Here is an 18,272-nt window from a genome sequence, read left to right on the forward strand (position 1 = left end):
GAACATAGTTTGGTTCTAAGCACCCAAGTTGGGTGGCTCATAATCACCTATAACTCCAGCTCCAGGTAAATCTTAAAAAAATGATTATATGTAGTGTAATCAACTGTTCTATGAAAGTACAGACTAGTTATGCTGTAAGCATAACATTATAGAACTTATAAGTAATTTTGAAAAATTTCTATTTCCTGAAATAGAACAAAAACCTTTGAAACTTTTAGAAAAATCAATTATATTAGAAAAAAGTAGCCTATTGTGATATTATTTAAAAATGATTTCTTTGATAATAGGCTTTTTTCTTTAATTTCTGACTGCCTTAATTTATTTTAAATACCTGATTACTATTTAACTTTGCATTAACTTACTGACTATTATTATGTGGTTTATTTAAAAACCTAAAACTATATTGTGTATTTGTTTTTATTAATGTATATTTTATATGTTTAATACACACATATAAAATGTATAACCTGAATAATTACCTTTAAATATCATGTTTCTATTAATTAAATTTATTCTTTGACAATTTCATACATGTATTTAATGTGTTCTGGCTACTCTCACTATAGCATTCTTTTATCTTCCATCCATGGCAACGCTGTATGTTCTTTTACTAAATTAACATGTGTGTGTGTGTGTGTGTGTGTGTGTGTGTGTGTGTGTGTGTGTGTGTTTGTGTGTGTGTGGCCTACTGAGTTTAGCTATGGCTGGCTGTGTGATCATAGATTTTGGAGTAACCATTGAAACCTTGTGGGCTAGTCCATGGTTCCAAAACTAGAGGCAATGATGCCTAGATTCTGTCAATATTTCATCAGTGAATAATGGGACTCCAGGAGTTCCTACCCTGTCTATGACATACTGTTGACAGGTACATTACAGCTGCTGTGAGTTTATGATTGCAAAGGCTATATCCTGCCCCAAATGAGGCATTTCATAGCTTTTCCTCTATCTTCTAGCTTTGATTCTCTATGCAACGTTCTCTAAGCGTTAGAAGAGGTGATATGTGTCCTGTTTAGGGTTGAACACATGCCCTTCACTTATTCTCATCATCTTGAGAAGTCATGAGTCTTGGGATTTATTACCATTCATTTCAGAGAAAAGTTTCTCTGATTAAAGCTGAGAGTGGCATTTGTCTGTGTCTACAAACACAAATATTTAGAAGACATTTTGATGCTATCATGTAGCTAAAAACAGTTACCTGTTCCACCCTAATGTCTGTCTCCTCCAAAACCCAAAGGTTTTGATCCCATTACAAGTCTAGGCATACATTTCTGTTGTGGAGCTGGCTTCAAATCGAATCAGAAAGTTTGATGCCTCTGTTACAGTCATGCCAAGTGTGCATATCTTGTCTAGTGGGTTGGTATTGTATTTCATGAGGTTTATATCTGGGTAAGACCATTAATATCTTTTCTCAACAAGCATCCTATCTAGTGCCTTTTGGCACTGTGGAAGCTAGACATTTGAAAGGAAGTGTCTAGTTCAGTTCCATCTTGAATTTAATTGTAATCAAAGTATGTGATAACTTTAGGGATAGCGTCTTATTATCTCATTGTGCTAGACAACCAAGAGTAATGGCCTGTATTATTTTGTGGCCTTCTGGGGGCTTGGTGACAAACAACTAGAAAGAGGTTTCCCACACTGGCAGTGGGGTTTTTGTTTATCCTTTGGCTTAAAGGAGCAGCTTTATTCAGCCCTGCAGGGTATCTCCTTTCAAATTTGTGTTTAGATTATGTTTTTAATTGGATTACAAGATAATAGATAATTACAGAATAACAGGTTGCACAGGTTTTTCCAGGCAAGGTTTCTCTGTGTAGCCCTGGCTGTCCCTGAATTCGGTGTGTACATGAGACTGGCCTCAAGTGCAGAGATGCCTGCTTCTGCCTCCTGAGTGCTGAGATTATAGGCATGAGGCACCATATCTCGCTGACTTTTGTATATTCTATGATTTGGAGTCATCTGTTTCTTTTTATTTTCCCAGCACCCACTCTACTCTCTGCTTCAACTTTTCTGCCTACAGTGTGCCCTTGTCTACTTGATATTTCCTTTACTCTACTATCACCATACTACCATTCCCCCACCACTTCTTTCCTGTTTCCTGGCTTGTATGGGTACTCTTCATTGAATCCATCCACATATGCAAGAGGTTATGTAGCATCTGGGCTTAGGTTATCAGAAAGTATTTTTTACAGTTTCCATCATTATCAGAAGATTTGACAATTCCCATTTCCTTTCAGTTGAAGGAAATCCTACTGTGTGTATGTGTATATCCATGTTTTCATGATCAGTTAATCAACTGGTGAACAACTAGGCTGTTCGGGAAGTCCTTATATCTTTATCTTTTACTCCTGCCTTTTTTTTCCCCTAGCATTTTCAGAATTTCAGGTTTGTGTTGAAGCCTTTGATCCTTTTGAGGTTTATTTTTATGCAGGGTGAGAGCTAAGGATCCAGTTTCGTTCTTTTACATATGGCTATCAGTTTTCCAAATATCATTTGTTAAAGATGCTGTCTTTTCTCCACTGTGTATTGTTAAAATCTTTATCAAAGCACAAGTGACGGCTATTATATGAGCTTAACTACATCCTTTGTATTCCATTGATCTACGTGTCTGTTCTTGTGCCAGTACCATGCTGCTTTTATTTACTATGGCAGTATAACTTGAAGTCAGTATGGTGATGCTTGCAGCATTATTCATTTTGCTCAGAATTGCTCCATGTGTTTTTACTCATGTGTTTTTAATATGAACTTTAAGATCTTATTCTGTAAAGAATGACATGGAGATTTTGATTAGGATTTTATTGACTCTATAATTTGCTTTGGGTAGGATGGTAACTCTTTAGTATTTATTATTCCAATCAATAAATATGGGAGGTGTTTCTATTGTCTAATGTTTTTTCTTGATTTCTTTCTTCAGAGTTCTGTATTTTTTTTTTTTTATTGTTGAGGCTATTTACCTCTTTGGCTATATTTATGTCTTTTATTATTTTTAAACTCTATTTGATCTATTGTTAATTGGGTTGCTTCCTGATTTATATCTGAATTTGTTTGTCATTGCTACATATAAAGATTGCTGATTTTTTGTGTGTTAATTTTATGTCGTTTTACTTTACTGACATTTGTTAGTACTTTGATTTTAGGGTTATGGTTATGGTTAGGTTTCTGGATAACTTAGGTTATGGCCTGAGTTGGTGTTAGAGTTAGGTTTATATTAGGGTGTCATCTAGGGTTAGGGTTAGGGTAGGATTAGTGTTAGATTTAGGATACCATTTAGGGGAAGGATTAGGATTAGAACTACATCTTCTGCTAGTGTATTATTAGGTTATTTGAGTTCTTTCTAATTTTTGAAAATGTAGGTAACTTGAGCTATAACCTTCCTGTTAGGACTGCCTTCATCCTGGAGCTCCAGCTGGGGCCTGGCCATGGATCTTTGCATCTGCTTCCCCCAGTTATTGGATGAGATTTCTAGCATGACAGGGTGTTTGGCCAGTACAGGGATGGCACCCACCATGGGCTGAGCTTTCCCCCATCAATTACTAATTAAGAAAATGCCTTACAGGCTTGCCTACATTTTTTTTTTTTTTAATTGTGGCTCTCTCCTCTCAGATGACTTTAGCTTGTGTCAAGTTGACACAAAACTATTCAGAACAAATGGTAGAATTGGAGCATGAGGTAGATTCAGTCTCAATTTTCTGGGGAACTGCCATATTGATTTCCATAGTGGCTGTATAAGTTTGCACTCCTGCCAGCAAGGGAAGAGTGCTCCCATCTCCAAATTCTCGTCTGCATGAGCTGTCCCTTGTGTCTTTGGTCTTAGCCATTCTGACAGGTGTAAGATGGAATCTCAAAGTACTTTTGACTTGCATTTCCCTGATGGCTAGGGATGTTGAACATTTCTTTAAGTGTTTCTGTCATTTCTGTTTTTCTATTGAGAATCCTCTGTTAAGAATTGTACCCCAGATGTTGGGGATTTAGCTCAGTGGTAGAGCACTTACCTAGCAAGCTCAAGGCCCTGGGTTTGGTCCTCAGGTCCGGAAAAAAAAGAACTGTCCCCCATTTTTTTTATTTGGATCATTTGTTTTCCTGATATCTTCTTTCTTGGGTTCTTTATGTAGTTTAGATATTAGCCCTCTATTAGATGTGTAGTTGGTAAAAACTTTTCCCATTCTGTATGCTGACACTATGTCCAAATTACAGTGTCCTTTTCAGTGTAGGAGCTTTTCACCCTTTCATGAGGTCCCATTTATTAATTGTTGATATTAGTGCCTGTGCTAATGATGTTCTGTTCATAAAGTCTATCCTGTACCAACCAGTTCAAGGTTATTTCCCACTTTCTCTTGTTCCAGGTTTAGTGTATCTGGTTTTACATTAATATCTTTGATGCATCCAGAGTTGAGTTTTGTGCAGGGTGATAAGTATGGATGTATTTGCATTCTCCTTCATGAAGTCATCCAGTTTGACCAGGACCATTTGTTCAAGATGCTGTCTTTTTTCCAGTGTGTATTTCTGGCTTCTTTATAAAAAAAAAAATAAGGTGTCCATAGATGTGTGGATTTATGTCTGGTTCTTCAATTCCATTTCATTGATCAATTTATGATTTTATGCCAATCCCATGCACTTTTTTTTATTTGTTTACAATAGCTTCATAGTACAATTGAAATCTGGGATGGTGATACCTCCAGATGTTTTTTCATTGTACAGGATTGATTTAGCTATTCTGGGTTTTTTGTTGTTCCATATGAAGTTGAGAATTTTTCTTTCAAGGTCTGTAAAAATTATGTTGAAATATTGATGGGGGATTTCATTGAATCTGTAGATTCCCTTTGGTAGATGGTCATTTTTACTATGTTACTACTACTGATCCATGAGCATGGGAAATCCTGAAATCCTTCCATCTTCTGATATCTTCTTCAAGTTTTTCTTCAGTGACTCAAATTTTTTATCATACAAGTCTTTCACTTGCTTGGTAAGAGTTAATTCTCTGTTTGGGTCTAAACAGACATACACACTTTTTATTTATTTATTTATTTACCTACATCAAAGCTTTTGTGTCTGATTCCTAAGAATAAGGTAATTTTGTTCATATAATCAAAGGATAATTGTGAAAATCAAGATGTTTTGCAACACCATGGTACTTTTTTTGTCTCACAGTATATAGCTTCAACTGTAGATTCATTTATTTCTCTTGTTTTAAATTTATTTTAATCTGAAACATTTTCACAGTCTTTTAATTACTTTGGTATTTGAAAGGTTGGGACAGTTATTTTGTAAAAGTCTTCCAGTTGCATTTGCTTGATGTTTCCTGATGATTAATTCAGTTTATGCATTTTTGGCATGTATATGCAAAGAGTTGTTGAGTACTTCTTAAGTACATCCTGTGCTTCTGTCCCATTATCGATACAGTTGTCCTTGACAACTAGGTGAGAAAGTATCTGCCAAATTTCTCCACTAAAAGTTAATCCTTCCCCTGTATAATTAATAGCTAATTTGTGGAGAGATCCTTCCAGACTTTTGAGATGTACTCTCTTCAATCACCCTTTTACCCAGTAGTGCTGACAAATTGGTGTTCTCTTCATTGTCTCTTTACACAGTGTTTGTATAATGCTGCTTTTTCTAACTCCTCCTTACTGCCATTTATATAGGTGGCATTCAACACAAAGGAAGAGTTTACTGTTCATTTTAGACTTCACTCATCGAATCTTTCTAATAATTATGTTTTTTCATTTCTTGGTTGCTGTGGGTTTACCATGTGTGATAATGTTGAAGCTTGTGCCTGCATCATGTGGATACACTCACATCTTTTCTAAATTACCTATTCTTCAAACAGAAAAGTTGTCACCTTAAATTGCATGTCTGTTCATTGAATCCAGAAAACAATGTGAAAAGGTCCTCAAAGTGACACAAATGTTGCTAAGAAAGAGTAAACTCAAACCATGGTAATACTAAGAAACTATCCTGGAGTTGTGTAACATGGGATTTCAGGCCTTTACATACTGAAAATTCTGAAAAAAAAATGTGTTGGTTTTTTAAAGAAAAACCCTGAAATATGCTGTAGGTTAGCCAAAATTTGAAGATCTCTCTCTCTCATTAGGGTTCAGCATTCCCCTGATTAGGTTTATTTAATTAAATTGAAGATTTTCCTTTATAATTGTGTATTATATACTGCAAAACTCAATGTGGGAAGTATCTCTGAATGTAAGATTGTTGTTTGAGATCATGGATTCCTTTGATGTGCCAAGCATTTGTGCTTATGACTTTCTCCTTTAGCCTTAAAACATTGTCACATGGAAGGGCAGGTGAGATGGCTTAGGAAGTAAAGTGCATGCTGCCAAGACTGAGGATCTGAGTTCAGTTCTCTGGGGCCAACATATGGCAGCGCTAAGACTGGTGATGGGAGAGAACCGACTCCTGTCCATGTCGTGTGTGCCAAGGCACATGCCCTGACCTGACAAAACATATTGACAAGTAACAGGTTTAAAAATGATCAAATACGTAATTAAAGGAATGGCAATTCAAATCCAGAAACATTTAAAACTTGCATATAGATTAAGATAATTACTCAAGAGCACCTGATTTGTGGGGTACTGTGGACAGCAGTATTCTAAGGAGAAGTTTCAGTGAATGGAGGAGGCATATGAGTGTAAGGGAAGGCAGAAACTCCGTCTTTATAGCACAGAGGGCTAATGAGAATTGGCAAGAAAGGAGGACTTTGACCAGGAGTAAGGCATTCCAGGAGAGTTTGCAAAATAAGCACTAGGTGAGTACAGGAAATGTATTATATAAGAGGAGAAATGGAACTGTTTTGTATGTGCTCTGAATCCAGTCTCACAGATTCTTGTATTACTTGTATTACTTGTGCAGTCACATATAAGAACTCTTGCATTAAAAAAAATAGTTTCTGTCAGTGTTCTAGTGCTATGAAGAGACACCATGACCAAGGCAGCTCTCATAAAAGAAAACATTTAATTGGAGGCTTACTTAGCTTCAGAGGATTAGCCCACTGTTATCATGGCTGGGAGCAGGGTGGCTGGCAGGTATGGTACTGGAGAAGTAGCTGAAAACTACATCCTGATCTGCAAGCAGCATGCTGACAGGGGAGAGAGAGAGAGAGAGAGAGAGAGAGAGAGAGAGAGAGAGAGAGAGAGAGAGAGAGAGAGAGGTTTATTAAGGCAACTCCACATAGTTAAAAGGGAGGTAGATTTTGGGGTAACTTACAACAAGTAAAGGGATAGGTTACAGGATCCAGAGGTGAAGTGCAGTCTGGCAGTGTTCTCTGGAGAACTCTGCTCAGTTTCCAATCCAGCATCCAAGATAACCAGGAACCAAGAGAGCTGGCACTTCCGGATCTCGGGTCTTAAGGGCTCCTGTCTTGGCCCTGCCTCAGGGGCAGGCCATAGGTAGGCATGACAATTACCAAAAGGGCAGGCCATAGGTAGGCATGACAATTACCAAAAGCCTCACTGAGGGTAGTACTTCCAAGTCAAAGCTGGAACAGCTACCCAATGCATTGAGGGAGAGAGAGAGAGAGAGAGAGAGAGAGAGAGAGAGAGAGAGAGAGAGAGAGAGAGCTGGGGACCTGACCTGGGTTTTATGAACCAGAAAGCCTACCCCTGGGTACATACATAAGGCCACATCACTAATCATTCCTAAACAGTCCATCAGGAAGGGACTCTGTATGAGCCTATGGGAGCAATTCTCAGTAAAGTATCACAACCATTTACTATTTAAAAATATATGCAACAGAAAAAAAGTTAGCCACCTTCCAGTTTACAGTAAATTTATTTAGTGATACAGAAAACATTGTATACATGTATGTTATGCATTAACATATATATTTATGATGTAACATTAAAATCAGGATAAACTTATTAATATCAAACAGGTTATCAAAATGAAGTATTTATATTGCTTTCTTTTAGCTTTTTAAAGTTACATTAATTAATGTATTACAGTACATTATTATATATAGTCATCACACCCCTAGCTCCCAGTACATCTTAGTACCTATTTGAACAATCTCTCCTCATCTTCCTCTTCCCCCTACTCTCCAAAATTTCTTGTAACTACTGCTATACTGCCATCTTTCATGAGATGAATATTCTGGACCCTAAATCAATAAAAAGTTATATATTTGCCTTTCTATGCTTGTCTTATTTCACTTAAAATAATGATCTCCTGTTTTAAACAATGAAAATCACAGATTTAATCTTCTTTATGGGTTGCTTGTCATATTCTTTATCAGTTCAGTTGACAATTACTAGTTTTTTCTTTATTAAGATTTTTTAAAATTCATTTTACATACCAACCAGATCCCCCCTCTTCCCTCCTCCTGCTCTCCCCAGGTTCCCTCCTCCAACCCACCCTCCCTCCCCTCTTCCGAACAGGTAAGTCTTCCCATGTGGAGTCAGCAAAGCCTGGTACATTCGGCTGAGGCAGATCCAAGTCCCTCCCCATTGCATCAAGGCTGTGCAAGGTGTCCCACCATGGGTAATGGGCTCCAAAAAGCCAGCTCATGTACCAGGGATTGTAGCATGAATCTTAACAAGTCTTATTAATAAAATTAAACCTGTGGCCAGTTATTGGGGTGAATGCTGGAAGATCAGAGAAGCAGAACAAGCCACAGACACCTCACCTTGCCAATTCCTCAGCTGATCCTGTTTCCTCAGACTGGAAGCCTCTGTGTCCTCATCCAGATTGAATCTCAGCTGAACTGCTGCTCTAAAGCCTAGAAGTTTAACCTGCCTAGTTCCCGGCCCTCACACCATATATACCTTTCTGCTTTATACCATCACTTCCTGGGATTAAAGGCTCACTTTCTGGAATTAAAGGTGTAGTCACCATGCCTGGTTGTTTCCAGTGTGGCTTTAAACTCACAGAGATCTGGATGGAACTCTGCCTCCAGAAGGCTAGCATTAAAGGCGTATGTGCCACCATTTTCTGGCCTCTGTATATAGTGGCTGTTCTGTTCTCTGACCCCAGATATTTTTATTGGGGTACACGATATATTGGGGAACACAATATTACCACAAGGGAGAGAAACCTGGTGCTAGGAAAGTTCCTAGGAATCCACAAGGATGACCCCAGCTTAGACTACTAGCATTAGTGGAGAGGGTGCCTGAACTGGCCTACCCCGATAATCAGGGTATACCCTAACTTTCATCATAGAACCTTCATCCAGTATCTGATGGAAGCAGATGCAGAGATTCACAGCCAAGCATCAGGTCAAGTTCAAGGAGTCCAGTTGAAGGAGAGAGAAAAGGGATTATATGAGCGAGCTAGGGACTGCAAGATCATGATGAGGAAACCTACAGAGACAACCAAACCAACGTAGTGGGGACTCACAAACTTTAGACCAACAGCTGTGGAGACTGCATGGGACGAGACTAGGCCTTCTGCATAAGTGAGACAGTTATGTGGATTGGTGTGTTTAAGGGGCCACCGGCAATGGAACTAGTTGTTGTTTTTTTTTTTTTTCCTTTCCCATTTTGTGACTATATGAATAAGACTGAAATGAACACAGAGAGGTGATGACTTTTCAACAGACTGATAGTATTTACACAGGAATAAGATTGCTGGGTGATTTGGTGGTTTGTGTGTTAAGTTTTTGGTTTTTCTTCTACAATGCGTATACTAATTGCCATTCTCACCAAGCTGTGTGAGGGCTATCTTTTCTCTATGTTCCTTCCTGCTCTTCCTTTCTTTAGTCTTTTCGGATGAAAGACATACCAGACTGAGATAAAACTCATGATTTTGATAGGCATTTTTTCTGTTGACCATTGATATTAAATGCTTTTTTAAATTCTGTGTATTTTATCACTTTTGGTAAATGTGTGTTTAAGTCTATTATCCATTTTTAAATTGGGTTATTAGTTCCTTGTTTTGAGTTTTTGAAGGTCATTGCATATGCTATATATCAGCTTCTCACCTAATGTAGATTTGCAGATATTTTGTTGGATCCTGTGATATGATTTTCCTTTGCCCTGGAGAGGGTTTTAAGTTGAAGGCTGCCTTATTTGTTTATTGTTGCTTATTGTCTGTACTTTTGTGTTGTTATTTAGGAAATACTTGTTCTTTCCAATGTGTTGACACATTTTTCTATCCTTTCTTTCTTTTTTTCACCTGTACTTTCTAGTTTTACTCTTAAGTTTGTAATCAATCTTGAGCTGACATTTATAACATGGAGATGGAGGTCTAGTTTCCTTGTTCTGTGCATGATGTTCAGTCCCCCCACCACCACTTATTAGACAAACTGTAGTTTCCCTATTTTGTCCTTCTGATATTTGATATCAGCTGGTTGTTGATGAAATGGTTTATTACTTGAAGGCTCTCTATTCTGCTCTGTTGATCTGTGTGGACTTTTAAGCCAATACCATACTATTTGATGGCTATAGCCTTGTAGTACATTTGAAGTCACATAGCATGACACCTCCTGCTTTATCCTTTTGACTATCTGGTCTCCTCCTCCTCCTCCTCATCTTCCTCCTGTGTCTGTTGTCTATGGCTCCATACAAACTTTAATGCTTGTGTTTATAATTGTATGGTTAATGTCATCACCCAAATTTGATTATGCTCCCAGTTTACAATCCATCACAGACATGCCCAAACTTTTGACATTGTGAATTTATGTTGTTATCATCTATAATGCTTATGCTAGAAGTTGACCTAACTGAGTTTTAATGTGATCACCTGTAAAATTCTTCCTGGGGAATGATGGAATTGATTCAGAAAATAAAAATACACCAAAAAAAAATCTCATAATATTTTAAGTGCATTTGTGATTTTGTGTTGGGCTCCATTCATAGATATCCCAAGCTTCACATGGCCCAAGGTGTTGGGAGGTGAAACTTTAGTTAGAAGGCTGGCTGTGAGGTGGCGATCACCTCTTACTAGTCCTGTCCAATTGAGAAACCAGATTTATGCTCAGCTCATTCTTCTGTTACATGCATTTGCTTAAGAGGCACATGAGTATAGCAATAAGCTTATTATTGTAGCTTAATTATTTTATTGAAATTGTATGTGAAGACCAATTTATTTATTCTAATTTCTAAGTACTCAGAAAAGTGAAATTCACAGAAATAACATAGTTTCTTAACTCTTTCTAGGTTTACTCTTCTGATTTAGCTCCAATTCTGATAACTTTATCTAGCTCTTCTCTCTCTGGCAGAATCTATGTGTTAAAGTTAAGCAAAATGATCTGCTCATGGGCCAGGTAAAGACAAGTCTGATCCTAGTCTCTTTTCTGTGCTCTAGGAAGATAAACGAGATGAGACCTCAGCTTAGGAGACTTTTTCTAAGTTTCAGAAATTCCACTTCTCTCTGAAACTAACATTTCTCTAAAGAAGCTTCCTATTCTGGGAGTTTGTAACTACAATATGCCTGGTCTTTCTGAAATAACATACTTTAGAGGGCTTGCTATAATTTTTATTAGTTGGTGGTTTGTTTCTTTAATATACAGTATACTTAGTATCACCAAAGTCACTTAAATAGAAATAATTTTGGCTTCAAAGTTAATGTGCCTTTTTAAAATTATTCCTTTCAAACAAATTAATTAAGAAAGCCTGATTAAATAACTTTCATCTTCTACTCATGTTGACCTTGCAGAAAGCAAAAGCCATCTATGAGTGTGTTTTTGTGAGGTGTACAAGCAGTATTTTTCTCAGTACATTACTCTCAATTAGAATCGAAATGCAATTACAAAGTGAGTTGGTGCAATTCTTTCGATAATTCAAGCAGAATTCTCTTCCAATCAGTGATCTTCATATTTAGACAAAGGTGCATTTAAATTTTTTCTTAAAAATTTTGTGTGTTTGAATAATTATCTTAAATCTCTACATAAATTTACTTAGAAGCATATTATAGTTCAGAATTGCCTTGATGTGATTTTATCAATATTTTGTGGAAACTGTGTACTTAAAGGTTATCCTGGAGTTTGAATGCTATATTCTTGTCTCTTATGAGTACCCTTGACAGTTATTTAAAATATTCACATGTAGATGAAAATATTTCTGTTCACCAGCCTTTGCATTTGCTAGCTATATAGTATGTGTTTTGAAATAAATTTATTTCATAATATGAAATTATATAGTGACTGTTTGTAGACCTTCATCATTTTTTTCTGTGACGTTGTCAAATTTCCTACATTTTGGATTTTTCTCCTTCACAGATGCGTTTTGTAGGAGTATTTTGAAGATAAATGTTTTCAAATCATCTTGAAATAGCCAAGCGCCATATACAGTAAGTGATCTGTAATTTTGTTTTTCACTCTCCTGTAGTCATGCTGAATGTTTTTGGCAGACAATCATAAAAGAACACATTCTTATTTACAGTTCTTGACACTCCTGATTGCAGAGAGAAAATGTGTATAAGCTAGAAAATGAGGTGTTCCTAAGTTTGAATTAAGTTGTGCAATTTCCAGTTTTCTAATTGCTGATTTTACTGCTGTTATAGCTATTTACCTAGAACATTCTTATTTATGATTTCAGTGAGATTTTATTGATATCTTAATTGACAAAAAGAATGAAAGTTTAGTGATATTATCCAGGTGCCTATATGGATTTTTTTAAAAGCACATCATCAGATTAATATATATTGAGTTTTTTTTCACATTAGGTACTTTATATGTAAACATTACCATTAGTTCTTCCCCCACATGTTAAGATCTTATTTTCATTCCTATCTTTAAATAAGAAAACTGGGAACCTCAGAGCTCTCAAGAGTTGCTCAATATTTCTTCAGAGTGGGAAATCTAGGCTTCCTCATGTGCTTATTGCTTCTTTGGTACTTTGGTTTTGTGTACACATTATCTTTAGAGTGTTTAGTTTGTACTGTTGTTTGCTGTTTACATTGTTGGTGTTATTTATGATGCCATTGGCTTCTTTTATTTATTTAAAGTGGCACTTCATTCCCAAATTATACAGTTTTTGTTAACAGGAAATGAATAAAAATGTAAATTCATGAAAGAAATTTGAATTTTCATTTGATAAAATAAAATCAGATGACTGAAGTTCTCAAGTCTTCAATTCATTAAAACAAACAAACCAACAAACCCCTCAAAACTCATGCTGGGGATATACACACTTACCTAACATGAGTAAGATTCAACAAACAAAATAAATATTACAAGACACTCTCCACAATTGAATGTTGCTACATACGGTAGAGCACCACTCAACTGTCTTGTTTGGTTAAAGAGGATTACCTGGGGGATAGCTTTTGAATAGGATTTCCAAGAAAAAGAAATAGGAATACAGTAGTGGTAGAACCGATACTTATGCATTTTTTCCTCATATAACTTGGTCAATAATGAGATGTCATTAATAGGTACTTAAGAATGCAGACTGTGTATTCAAAACACCTGGCAGTCCTGGACTTCTCATTTACTAGTAATTAGACAATGGACAAGTTCCATAATGTCATTTTAGAATTGGTATAAGAGTAATGACTATTTCATTCATGTTGAACTAATATATGCTGTAGATACATAGATGTTGAGTAAGTGCTAGTAGTTATTCAGTTGTTCGGAATATTCAAGTATTTTTGTTAATTAAGCATCATAATTGATGATAATGTCATAGAAGTATACAATATGGGTATTCAGTGAGCACTGTTCTTTGAAATGATAAAAAATAAACGGAATTTCCATCTTTTTTCATAAACAGCACAATATTTATTATAGTTTTTGGTAGAAAACAAAACACTTAATCAATAGGCATGTACTCTGTGTGTGTGTGTGTGTGTGTGTGTGTGTGTGTGTGTGTGTGTGTGTGTGTGTAAAACTAAGGAGTTACTACATACCTAGGCTGGAAAATTTGTGAGCTTTTTTTGGAGAGAAAAGATGACAATTTGGAAGTACTAATAGAGTTATAATTCTTATCTTGAGGAAGACAAAGAAAATTTATAAAAACAAAAAGAAATAATTAAAATTTCAGATTGCCAACATTTTTGGGGAATAGTCATTCAGGGATTTGTGACAAATCTATGGAGATTTCAGAGTTATGGGCAAGAGAACATTCATTAAGCATCTATTGTATGCATTTTACATTCAACAACACAGTTAACCATTCATTAAGTGCCTATTATATACATTTCACATTTGACAATATGATTAACCTCATGATTAATAACATCATGATTCTGATCAGCTATGTTTATTTTCACTTTAGCAAAATGTACAAAAGAAAGTTTGGATCTTTCTTTATGGGAATGAAGCTTGAGGATTCTGTACTTCTAATGCTTCTTTATGTTGTTAGCCTAAAAGTTAAATGCTAAGATTCTACGGTTGATCTAAGGTCAGCTGTTTTGCATGGAAAACACTATTCCCAAACCTCACAATATATAAGAGGTCTTCAGTAATGCATATTTTATGATTTGATTTCAACTTAAATAAATGGCAATTGTCAAATATTAAATGCCGATAGGGCTATTTAGCAATCTCACACTAATACCCTTGAAAATGTACTGTATCATTAAAGAAAACTTTGCATGTAAAAATCTCCTTTTCCAAGGCCAGAGGCCACATCTTGTGTTTCTAGTACACTTTTGGAAGTTGAAGTGACGGACCACATCTTTTGCATGCAGTCCCTTTCCTCTTCATGTCGTGTAGAGTAGTTTAGAAGAAGGCTTTTCATTTGACTCATCTTTCCTCATCACCTTCAGCTGTGTAGTGTTCTCAGCACCATCTTAAGACCAGAGGACCATACTGACACTTTCTCTTTGGCAGATCAAATTTAGCTATTACTGGTTCCAATTATTTTACAGGTCTTTTCTTGAAACAAACACCAGCAATGCTTATTGGGTGTGTTTTTAAAAAATGTATTAGTATTTAAAAGATTATTGTTCTGAAAATGGAAGATCTTACTTTCCTTTTATGTTTTAATGTTCATTTGCCTCAACCAACAAACATTTAAGACATTTAAATTATCATTTTATTATGTTTATGTTTATGCATGTTTTGGTTGTGCTCTTGTGTACATGCCTAGTGCCCCTGAAAGCAAGAAGAGGGCAGAAGATTTCCTAGAATTGGAGTTACAGATGGTTGTGAGATGCAATTTGGTGTCTTGGAACTGAATTCAAGTCCTCTGGAGGACAGCTCATACTATTAAAGGCTGAGCCATCTCTCCAGGCCCTTGGGCAGAAATCCACTCTCTCTGTGTTGTTAGTTTGAAACTGAAAGACTTATAGAGTCTTCTATTTTTATTTTCCTGATCTGGTGTCTGGAAAACAAATCTAAGGATTTTGCTTAGTGATTACATTTTATTTAATTCATTTACTACTTATTGGATGCTTCTAAATGAGACAGTAAGCAGTGGTGCAAGTAGGGTGGAGGAGGAAGAACCACTTTCAAGTAAATTTGGTTGTCAGATTAAAGAAGCAGTTTGTGCTCAGTAACAGTTATAGCATGGTGATGGCATAAACCAATGAAATTTAAAAATCCTTGTCTAATAATGGAGAAATTGTGAAGTTATGAATATGAAAAATCAAAGCAAGTTGAGGAGGTGTGAGCAAGTAGATCTAATGTTGATCTTTTGGTCCAAGATGTTGTCATTTGTATTTGGGCCAGATCTGGATGGAGATAGAAAATTGTATCAGGATAGTCAAAGAAATTGCCTAGGAAATTTCAGAAGTGAAGCAGCCATCACCATAGTCAACTCATGACAAGTTAGGTGGTTAGCAGAGTGAATTTGTCAAGTACAGCAAACATAGGTAAGTTTGGAACCCAGGCTCAAGCCATACTTAGAAACTACTGGTAACCATACAAGATTTTAAAAATTAAGTGATAGGCAATTAAAAGGGAGAGGGAAAATATTTTCTGAGTGCTAATCTGGTGAACAGATTTTTTCTTCCTTTGCATAAAATTCTGACATAGAGCTAGCTCATAATGGATTGTGATTGTGGCACTGATTGACAAGAGGATCTATAATCAGGAACTATATCGCCATAAGAATTAAGAGATGATGGCAGGGCCCATGGTCATTCCCATGGAAGTGGAGAGGGACAATGTGCTAGCTGAGATTTGGAAGAAAATACATTTAGAGAGGAGTTGGGACTTACTAAGTACCAGGCTTGTTTTAAATGCTTCTGAGCTCCCTCGATATTCTGCACAAAAGGATACCGAGACAAACAGTAGTTAAACAACTTGTCAGGGCTACCACGTATAAAAATAGCACAGTCAACTTCGGAGCCCCTTGAGTTAAGCTCCTGGGCCTGTAGTTGTCTTCTCTACTACTAGTGTTCTAGGAATAATTGATGTTTCCAAGTTGATTGGGCTGCAAGGCAAATTGCCAATAGTCTGATGCCTATTTTCCAGACTTTATCCCTTCTTTGAACAGGTCCTTGGGTAGGGAGAAAAATCTTCTGACCTTTAGGGAGAAAGATCCCTTATGTGAGTGATGAGTCTCTTGTATACATTAACTTGTATGTTAGCAGCAGGAACAGTGTAATTTATGACATTACTCAATTATAAATTAGAATAGTAAATATGTCAACTTAGTGTGATTTATCATCCATCCTTAGCAGAGCTTCCAATGAAACAAGGCTAGAGTGTTAAATTAAAGATTTAATACTTTGGTCCATGAAAGACCAATATTTCAGACTTAGTTTACTTATCATAGTGACCAGTAATTTTGCCAAGGAGAAGTAGAGGCTCAGCTTAGGGACTATCTCCTTTTTTCTCCAGTGCTGGAAAGGAGAACCACACTGTTGAAAAAAGGGCTGCGTTGACTTTAATGCAAACCAGCTTCTGGTGTGTGTGGCTTTGGGGATTTATTCATCTCTCTGTTGTTCAGATTCTTCAACTTTATAAGGCTGCTGTAATAGGAAACTATCTTCTAAATACAGTAGATTTGTAGTTCATGTTATGGTCATCAAAATTTTTCTCATGCATTAACAATTGTAATTATCGATTCTATTTTAACCACAGAATTATTGTCATTTAAGTTCTTGTTGTGATGTTCTATGTATCAAAGGTATAAAACATTAAAAAAAAAAAACAACAAGTAGCTATCACAAAAATCAAGAAGTCCTTTGTATTCCACCTACTTTTCCTGTCTCCCAGAGTTCTACATTTCTATTATTTCCAGAACAGATGAAATTATTCTGACTCTAACATTAACTACTTCCTTGCTTTTCAATACAGTTTAACTATCTCAGCCTATGTTCCTCACTACACAATTTTAATATCGTATGACTTAAAATACCTCTGACAAATAGCCATGTGTGTCACATACATTCTTCTATGTGAGTATTTCTTTCCTATATATGCATTTGTAACTTTTATTAATGCTTTGTGAGGTTCCCTAATTTATATCGCCTATGTCATGTTCCAGTAAATAAAAATACTACAGAATATTTTTTCATTGTAGTGTTGATGGGATCTGAGTTATTTTTAGATTTAGGCCATCATGAGCATTTTTTAATCTTTGCTGATCATGCTCATGTATTTCTGTTGGGCATATACTTAGCAATAGAATTGCTTGGTTCTAGCGCATGCAAATCTTCACTTTTAGCACTTACTACCAGACTGTTTTTGTAAAATTGTTAGCTAATTACACTGCTGTCATTAGTGTCTGCAAACTCCCATTGTTTACTTTTTCTGAAGCTTAGAATAATCAATCTTTTAAATTTTAGCCATTCTGCTGAGAGTTTACTTCGCATTTCCCTATTGAATAATGTGGTTATGACCTCTGCTTTAACTTTATATGAATATTATTGCATATTGTCCACTTCTCTTTTGTGTTGACTTTTTTAATTGTTAGCATTCAGAAGTTAGTTGCTGTGTGAAGAGCACTGCTTCAGTCTATATGGTGGGTTACCTTCCCTCTGATTTTCCTATCTTTCATTATAGTTCGTTGGCTTCCTCTCTCCCTTCCTCTTTTCTTTCTTCCCTTTCTCCCCTTTTCCTTCCTCCCTGTTCCTTTCTCTTTTGCCTTCCTCTCCTCTCTTCTTCCAGCTCCTCTCCCTCCCCTCTCCTTTTTCCTCTCCTCCCTTCCCCTCCCTGCCCTTTCCTCCCTCTTCTCCTCTCCTCTTGTCCCCTTCCTCCTTTACTCCCTCTTCCCTTCTTCACTCTCCTCCTACTGCTCCTCTCTTCCCTTTCCTTCTCCTCCCATGGTGTCCCCCTTCTTCTGTTTCTCGCTCTTTTTCCATTTTTCCTTTGCTTTTCAAGAATAGAGCCCAGGGCCTCATGCATACTAGTCTGGCTCCCCACTAAGAATCACATACCAGCTGCTTGCTTTGCTTTTTTCCATTGCTTGAAGAGGCTTTTTCAATTAAAAAAAAAGTAGTCA

At 36.4% G+C, this 18,272-nt stretch overlaps 1 protein-coding gene across 4 annotated transcripts in view; it reads left to right on the forward strand.

The window, feature by feature from the left end:
* The window catches only part of Galnt13 (polypeptide N-acetylgalactosaminyltransferase 13), a 597,204-nt gene that overhangs the window by 21,974 nt on the left and 556,958 nt on the right, over window positions 1-18,272 (forward strand). For all 4 annotated transcript variants that reach the window (XM_036185829.1, XM_036185831.1, XM_036185830.1 and 1 more), the window contains exon 2: window positions 12,155-12,225. The gene's annotated coding sequence lies outside the window, so the exon portion shown is untranslated. The remainder of the gene's footprint in view (window positions 1-12,154; window positions 12,226-18,272) is intronic.

Source organism: Onychomys torridus, chromosome 4 (genome assembly GCF_903995425.1).
Source record: "Onychomys torridus chromosome 4, mOncTor1.1, whole genome shotgun sequence".
NCBI lineage: Eukaryota > Metazoa > Chordata > Mammalia > Rodentia > Cricetidae > Onychomys > Onychomys torridus.